The 9,820-nt window shown below is 29.9% G+C and overlaps 1 protein-coding gene across 1 annotated transcript in view; it reads right to left on the reverse strand.

Annotated features, from left to right (window-relative positions):
• Positions 1 to 3,807: 3,807 nt before the first annotated feature.
• Positions 3,808 to 9,820, reverse strand: part of qvr (protein quiver) — a gene marked incomplete in the record, with an annotated part of 121,003 nt that continues 114,990 nt past the window's right edge. The window contains 2 exon segments of the mRNA XM_070144805.1: positions 3,808 to 8,046; positions 8,197 to 8,642.

The raw sequence follows: 9,820 nt of genomic DNA on the forward strand, positions 1-9,820 counted from the left end.
TCACCATCATTACGTTTATTATTATTACCATCTTTATAATCATTATTATTTTCAATATTATCTTATCACTCCTACTAATCATTTTACCATAATTATCATTGCTATGTTGTTAATGTTAATTGGTAATGATAATGATCCTAGGAATAACAATAATAACAATAATGATAATAATAATGATGATAATGATAATGATAACAATGATGATGATAATAGTAATAATAATGATATCAATATTACTAATAGCCATGAAAATGAAAATATCAGTAATAACATTGCGAGTAAAAAAAATACAAAGATACTGATAATAAAATAATAATAATGATACTAACAACAGCAACAACAATAGTATTTTCATTAATAATAATAATAATAATAATAATAGTAATGATAATATTCATAATAATAATAATGATAGTAACAACAACAATAATAATAACAATGATAATAATAATAATAATAATAATAATAATAATAATAATGATGATAATAATAATACTGATAATAATACTAATAAGATAGCAATAACAATAACAAAAATGATTATAATGATAATAATGAAGATAATATTAATAATGATAACAAGGATAATAATGATAACAATAATAACAATATTGGTGACAATTATAATGATGATAATAACAATAATAAAGAAAAAATAAGCTGCTGATAATGATGATGATGATAATAATAATAATAGTAATAATAATGATAATAATAATAATAGTAGTAGTAATAATAATAATGATGATGATAATGATGATGGTTATGATAATAACAATAATCATAATCATAATCATAAAAATAATGATAATAATAATGATCATTATTGTTATCATCATTATTTTTGTTGTTATTACTACTACTACTTCTGTCATTATCGTTTACCATTACTATCATTATTATTATCGTTATTATTGTTATTACTATTATCATCATTATCATTGTCACAATCCTAATTATCTTTATCATTTTTATCATTAATATCATTATCATTATCATTATCGTAATCATGATCATAATCATCATCATTACTATTATTATTACCATCATCATTATTATTACATTACCATCATTGTTGTTATCATCATTACTGATACCATTATCATCATTATTTTATAATTTTCATTATTATATCTGTTATTGTTCATTATCATTCCCAATATCATCTTTATCATTATCATTCCCAATATCATCTTTATCATTTTTCATTATTATTATTATTATCATAATTGTTATCATTATCGTCATTTTTCATTTTATAATCACTGTGATTATCATTATAATTATCTACTTTATTACTCATTAATACTTATTATTTCTTATATTTTCCCACTATCGTTATCATTATTATTATCATTATCACTACCATCATCATCATAATTATCATTATTACCATTATCAATATTATCATTATCATTATCATCATCATTTCTTACTTTATTGTCATCATAATCATCATCATCATCATCACCGTCACTTTCACAACTATTATCATAACCCTTATTGCTGTAGTTCTTATCGTTGATATAGTCACAATTAAAATAGTATTATTCTATCATCATAATCATTCCTATTATCATCATTATCAACTATCATTATCATAATCATTCCCTCGTCAAGGAGGTTATGTTTTTGGTAGTGTTTGTTAGTTATTTTTTTACCTGTTTGTTGGTTAGTAGGATAACAATATTTTAATGATTTTCTTTACTACAGGATGATCACTATTATTCCTTTCATTGGTATGTGATAATTTTCATCATCATCATCAACATCATTTTGTTATTCTCATTATTACTATTATAATTATCATTATCATGACCATTATCATTATCATTATAATTGTTATTATTATTATTATTATTATTGTTATCATTGTCGTTATTTTGGTCATTGGTATCATTATTACTATCATTATTGTTTTCATTATCATTATAATCATTATGATTGATGTTATTATTACTATCTTTATAATCATTATTATTATCTTTATCATTCTTAATTTCCTTCCATTGTTGCTATTGCCACCTTCATCACCATCATCATCATCTTGTTATTATTACTACTGCTATCATCATCATCATTATCATGACCATTATCATGATCAGGATCGTTATTATCATAATTATTATTATCATTATTATTATTACTATTGTTGTTATTGGTATCATAATCATTATTGTTATTATTAATCTTGTTTTCATAATAATAATAATTATCATTATTATCATTATCATTTTCATTGTTGTTATTATCAGTATTACCCTTTTCATTTTTGTTGTCATTATTGTTATTGTTATCATTATCATTACAGTTATTATTATCATTATTATTATTATAGTTATTATTTTTGTTATTATCATTATGATAATTATTATTATTATTATTATTATTATTATTATTATTATTATTATTATTATTATTATTATTATTATTATTATTATTATTATTATTATTGTTATTATTGTTATTACTATTGTTATTAATATTTTTATTATTGGTATCATTATTACTATTATCATTGGTATTATAGTTATTATTATTATTATCATTATTATTATTATTATTATCATTATTTGTTATTATCATTATCATTATCATCATTATTATTATTATTATTATTATTATTATTATTATTATTATTATTATTATTATTATTATTATTATTATTATTATTATTATTATTATTATTATTATCATTATTATTATTATGATTATCATCATCATCATCATTATTATAATGATTATACTTATTATTATTATTATTATTATTATGATGATGATGATCATCATCATCATCATTATTATAGTTGCTATTATCATTTTCATTGATTTATAAGTCATTATTATCTTCATTCTCTTCATCAACAAAATCATTACTATCATCATCATTATCATTATTATCATCATTATTATTATTATCATTATTACCATCACGGTGCCATCTCAGTACCAGTATTAGTAATGACGATGATGATAACAATAATAGTAATAGTAATAATAATAAGGGTGATAATAATGACAGTAATAATGATAGTAATAATGGTGATAATGATAATATCATCATAATTGTTCCTGTTGTTATTGTTATCAATATTTTTATGTTGTTATTATTGCCACTGTCATTATTATTATTGTTATTATTATCATGATTAACTTTATTATTTTTATCATTATTGTTGTAATCATTATCATTATCATCATCATCCTTTTCAATATTATCATTATACTACTTGTAATTCAACTGATGATAATAATTATCATTTTTACTGCAAATATTACTATTATCAGTTATTGTTATCATTATCATTATTTTCATTGTTATTATTACTATTTATTATAATTACCATTACCATTATTTTCATTGTTACTATTACTATTTAATTATTATCATCATTACCATTAATTTAACAATTCTCATGATTGCTCTTATTTTTGTTGTTATTAACACTTTCATTATCAATACGATTATCATTATCATCATTATCAACTTCATATTTAATATCAACATCATTATTATCATGATCAGAAACATAGATGTGATTTTTATGCAATGTATCTACCTGAGTAAAAAGGTAAAATCTAATGCAACAAAAAAGTACCAATAAATCTATCATTGCAAACATTTCATTATCAATATGTATCTATTTGTATCTTTTTTTCAGGGATGCTTTATTTACTTATCTATTTTTTAAAAATATTTGTTGCATGTCTCACTTCTTTTTATAAAATACCATCATTTTTTTCGTCACTTCATGGCAGAAGAATTTACAAGACGATGGAAAGAGGATAAGGAAAACACAACAAATATGCACTAAGTATATAAAAATTTATTAAAATTACAAAGCAGAATGATCAACAATGATAATATTGATAATGCGTTGCTTATTTAATAAGCACGAGAGGAGGACAGTAAATCCAAAGCTGAAAGAGGACCTCCCACAACCTCAGCCATCCACGGGGGTCACGGGGGGTCACGGGGGGTCACGGGGGGTCACCCTCATGGTACAAAAAGGACTTTCTCTTCGTATGAATTCTTCCTTTTATTTCCCCCTTTTTTTCATTCGTGTTCAAACGCCCTTCGCGAACAGAAGGAAAGGGCTTCGATAAGACTTCATCTACATCATAAAATTGGACTATATATTTTTTTCTTCTTTTTCCCTTTTCCCTCCCAATCCCTCCCCGTTTCTATCTATAAGGCTTTGTTTTCGATAGCTAATGGGTAATGGGTATGTCTGTATATCCCTCTCTGCGTTTTGCTGGATGTGGTTTGCCCAACTTGTGCAAGAATCCCCTTTCAAAACACCGGCAGAGCGGTAATATCCTCGGAATATATACGTATTTTATTTGTTTTTTTTTTCTTTACTTTTACTACTAATATTTCCGTTTTTATTTTCATTCACGGAAGTATGGCATTTCGTAGTAGTAGATGCAGAAAAGGTATACAAAAGCAAAAAAATATCATCTGCATGTTACAAAAAAAGAGAAAAAAAAGACGAAAAAGACAAAAAAAAAAGACAAAAATCCCATCGCGCCTGATATCCAAAAAAAGTAAAAAAAGAAAAAAGAAAAAAAGTAAAAAAAAAAGAAAAAAAAACTTTCGGGAGAACAACCTGTCAAGTCAAAAGAGCTTAGAGCTCAGGACTTCGCAGAGGAACCTTGCAGTTTCTCCCTTGGCTGCGGTGCCCCTTGCCTCTTCCTCCTTCCGGATGCTGAGGTGCTGATGTCAGGATATTTAAAGGATGTCAAATTCGTTGTTGCTGGGTCGTTTTTTTTGTTTTTTTTTGTTGTTTCTTGTTTAATTACTCTCATTTTCCTTCGTCTTTTTCTATTTTATTTTTGGTTTGGAGCCGTTTGCCTTTGTTTGCTGAATCGAATTGGCTTTAGATATTAATAATTCTTTATTTATTTATCGTTTTTTTGAATTTTGAATTTTTATTTCATCTCCTTTCGCTATTCTAAAAGATCTCAAAAAACTAAATCATGAAATACGAGAAGCCATTAATTTTGACGATCATTTTGATGCGGAAATAAAATTCATCCATTTCAATGTTTACTTTCACCATCGCGTTAGGGTAAGAAACAAACAAACAAGCAAATGAAATGAACACGAGTAAACAAAATAAGATGAATGAAGAATTGAAATAGAAATAGAAAGATAAATGAAAATAAAAAGAAAATAAAAAACGATGCTGCAAAAATAAGACATCAGTTTATAGAAAAAAGAAAAAAAAAAGAGAAAAATAAAAATATTGTACCGGACCTACACAAAACAAACAAACAAACAAAACAAGTATGGATGATTTTCTGGTTTTCTTTTAATATATTTCCCTAAGAATGCACGCACACTCTCATCTGAATTATAAACAGGGACTTTGACTTGCAAATTCGTAAATAAATAAGTAAAAGATAAAAAGAAAATAAATAAATAAAAATGAAAATAAAAAGAGTGGTAAGGATATAGGCAGTTACCAAGAATGAAAAAGTGCAAATATAATCGTTAGTATCAATAATGAAATAAAAAATATGTTATAAACACAAAAAAGTAAATAACTAAATATAAAGAGTAAATAAAAAATAATATAAAATAAAACAAAGAAAACGCAGAAAAAATAAATAAGTAAAAACAAACAAACAAACAAACAAACAAAAAAAGACCGAGAGATATTAATGGAGGGGATTGAGACTCGGGTCCCACTATCGCAATAAGAATTCGTTATAAACAGTTCCCTTTATAAGGCTTCGGTTATAGGTTGCATAATGCGGGCGGGTAAATGTAAGCGAATTGGCTATAGGTTGTCGTCCTGGTTGTTATTCATTTATTTATTTATTTATTTTGAAGATGTGGCGGTCCAAGCTAAATCGAGTGTGTCTGTATAACACACAGACGCAGACACGAACATACATGCACACAGACAGACACGCACAGACATACTAAAAGACACACATGCAGACAGACAAACACACACACACACACACACACACACACACACACACACACACACACACACACACACACACACACACACACACACACACACACACAATACAGACACAGACACGCCAAAATGCACACCAACTCTCTCAAAGACGAAAAACAAAAACAAAAAACGGACGCTTCATTAGACGCTCAGCTCGACCCTCATGCTAAGGGAATAACAAACAAATATAGGAATGGTTAAATCTAAAATAATAATAAAAACTTAACATACATATTAAACATAGAAACAAAACATTTAAAGATAAATGACCGCGCTGTTTATGAGTCACACGTCTCCTGTACAGAAGACTAGGCCTACATACCTAAGACGGTTAAAAAAAGATTGAGCCTATCACTGTTGCCATATCTCATATTTGATTACAGTCACTTGCTGAAAATTACAGTGAAATACAGTTTTACAGCGACACAATACGTATCATATATATATTTTTTCTTCATACGAGCTTCAGCAGTGACAAGCTCATCTATAATAGTTCACACAGTTAGGTAAAAAACAGACTGTTGGTGACTTTAACACGACTTTTAACTGCGTCGAATCTCAGTATAATGGTTATATCATGAAACTGGAGGGAGAAATTGGAATATATTCTCAACTGCGGCAATTATATCTATGGCATACACTCTACCAGTCACGGCTCATGCATCAGTACGCAACCTCATCATTTTCACAAGTATATGTATATATATATATATATTTATATGTATATTTATATATTTATTTTTTCTCGTTAACAATGGAGAGCGTCTGGAAACCTATAGACCCTCGAGGTGCGTTCAAAAAAGCTTAATACAATAATATAAATCTTCTTTCAGAATGAAGGATATCACACACCTCTGTCCATGCTTACATCTGGCAGCGCTGCAAGAAGGTGACGTCACTATTAAAGGTGACGTCACAACTGATCATATCTATGACGTCATGGTTCCAACAATGACAAGTGCAATAACCTGGAGAAAAATGCGCTGTCAATGCGAAAAGATGGACGGAGGGTGGATCTGGTGTGTGAAAGCCAATTAGTAGATCATTGCATAATGACAATCGTGTAACCATAATACAAGTGGAATATATAAATACAATTCAGTAGACATTATATAAAAGACAGAATCACCTGTAGCAGTTTTACGTTAACTTTAACGGGTTGGTTCATTCAAGTTCCCTCTCACTGCATACAAAATAAACAATAGCACCTATTTGAAACGTTACCTACAGTATTTAAAAAAAAGGATCATATATTTTTTTCCGGAAAAGAATCGCCAGGTTTACACTCTGTCGCTAGATATGTACAATACATTAAAAAGATTCAGTGTCATATTTTTGCCTGTTTACGCATCGGCAACTCGGGCAACACATCAAATCTGTGGCTGTTTTACTTCGCAAAGGAAAGCTATCACGTTCCAGCAAAAAGAAAACGAATTATTCGAAATATAACATGTAAACTGTTTTATTTATATATAATCACTGTACGCTATAATTTCCGTTGTGTCTATGGTATGAAATGAGGGAAAGTAAAACAAATTCTGAAACAGTTTCAATAACCATTAAAACTAACCATCCTAACAAACATTGCCACAAGCAAATCTTATGTTGAGAATATTTACACACTAGAATTAATATAACAATTCTTTGATAAAAATAAGAAAATCACGGTCTTCATCACTCCTTGTTCTCGTCCAAAAACATGATCTATTCCGAGTTTATTTCCTTTTTTTTGTATATTCTTAGTTGTCCCGTTTCTCGTCCTTGAACCAGACATCAAAAAATGTCTCTACAATATTATTGTCTATGCTCGAAAACTCGTTCCCGTTTTCTCCCATCCCTCATATCCAGTCCCATTTTCTTCCCGGGGTAACTCTTCTAAAATGCACGGGCTCGCAGACGGAGCCGTGTCCAATTCCACCCGTGTGTGATAAGCTCGGCAGACAGAATGCCAAAGGCGCCCCGTTCTTCCTCCCTACGTTCGTCCTGCCACAGCGACGTCGCGTGCTCCCTCCCCAGGCACGGAGAGCTGGCGTCCTTCCCCTCCAGATGAGTCTCCCGATGAATGAATCTGTCGGGGAGAGTGGGGGGCGTGAGTAAAAAATAAGGGGAAAGCGAACACATTTTGACTTCACGAATATTTACGTCATTAAAGACATTTTTGTCCCAGTGCATCTTGTGATTAATCAATAACAACAACAACAACGGCAAAAAGTCTTACACAATGAAAAATAAGGATTTCAGCATATGTATAATGTACTTTTTTTTTTAATCACTCATAGCCTTATTCTGCGAAGAACGTACTTGCTATTCAGTGCTGAGGCTTATGAGAGAGAAAATCAGATGATGATCAGATGCATATCCAAGGAAAAAAAGTAATTCACACGAGTGTCCTTTTTTTTTTTTTTTTTTTTTTTTTTTTTGAGAAGAAAGTTCATGAACCATAGTCGTCAGAAGCGCCTCGTGACATTGAAGGTCGTCCGTGGGCATCACGTGACACGCACACCTACTCAGCGCTTAATCGGAACGTTCATGAACATTGTTCGTACGTGTTACCATTAGTGCGGGTTTTCTTAGCTTTGTTGGAGATTATTGTTGGGAATAGTTCTGAAGGCAGGACGGTAGGGGGGGTTGGGGAGCACTGACCCCCCGCCCTGGAGCGGACCACTGCAGAGGAAGAGAACATGTATTAGGGCACAGAGAAGAACATTCTGCGTAGAACAGGTGGCGAAGAAACACTGGATGATCAGGAAACAACAAACAATCAAACAAGCAAACGTAAAGAGGAGAAAAGTTAAGAAAAGAAAACCTCTTTTTTTTCTTTTTTTTTGTTCAATGTCCAAAGAAATGAAAGAAACAAAAAGAGAAGTTTATGACACACTCCACAGATGGAAACGAGAAGGGACAGTGGTTATAATTTCGACTGCGTTAGGCGCATGGCGTTGCAGAGAGAGTGATTCAAGATAATGTCATAACAGCTTAAAGACAATGAAAAGGGAAGAAAAATCCATCAACTGAGAGGATATGAATGACAGGACAGTTGAAGACAGTCAAATGGGATGCCTCTTCTGTAGCGACGAAATGATAACTTCTTAAAAATGAAATATAGAATAATGGTCCAAAGACTTACCATGGCAACTCAGATCAAATAATGAAAACGGAAAATGTTAACATAAACGAGAAAAAAAAGGAATGTAAAAAAAAACGTGGGTGGGGGGGGGTTAATTCTTGAATTTTCTTTAATAAAAGATTGTTTGCTTTGTTCGCCAAACATTCGACCTATTAAAACACAAAGACTAAAAAATTAACAATACTGAGTTACAAAGATATGAAATTCTATATATTTACTTAATGCAAGCGAAAGGAACTGCTACTATTCATCTCAAACTTTCTAAAACTGAGGTAAGAAAATGACTGAATCATTATGAAAAATGCTAACACACAATGGCGCAATACCAAATAACGAGTCTATGCTCTTATTCCCATGACTGTACAAAATCCTATTAGATCTAAAATGACAAGTAAAGACTATTGTCAAAATTGCATGCAGAGAAGCAGCCATTTTTGTTTTGGGGAAATAAGAAAATAGGGAAAACAAGCCACGAACTGGAGGTTGTAGGGAAGAAAAACTGAAATGGATAAGAAGACGATTTATGTATAAGAATATAAAGTATCTGCATGGTGGTCTGTTTTTTTTAAACATATATACGTCTCTGTATGTGTATGTGTGTGTGTGTGTGTGTGTGTGTGTGTGTATGTGTGTGTGTGTGTGTGTGTGTGTGTGTGTGTTTGTGTGTGTGTGTGTGTGTGTGTGTGTGTGTGTGTGTGTGTGTGTGTGTGTGTGT

Source organism: Penaeus vannamei, chromosome 32 (assembly GCF_042767895.1).
Source record: "Penaeus vannamei isolate JL-2024 chromosome 32, ASM4276789v1, whole genome shotgun sequence".
Classification (NCBI taxonomy): Eukaryota; Metazoa; Arthropoda; class Malacostraca; order Decapoda; family Penaeidae; genus Penaeus; species Penaeus vannamei.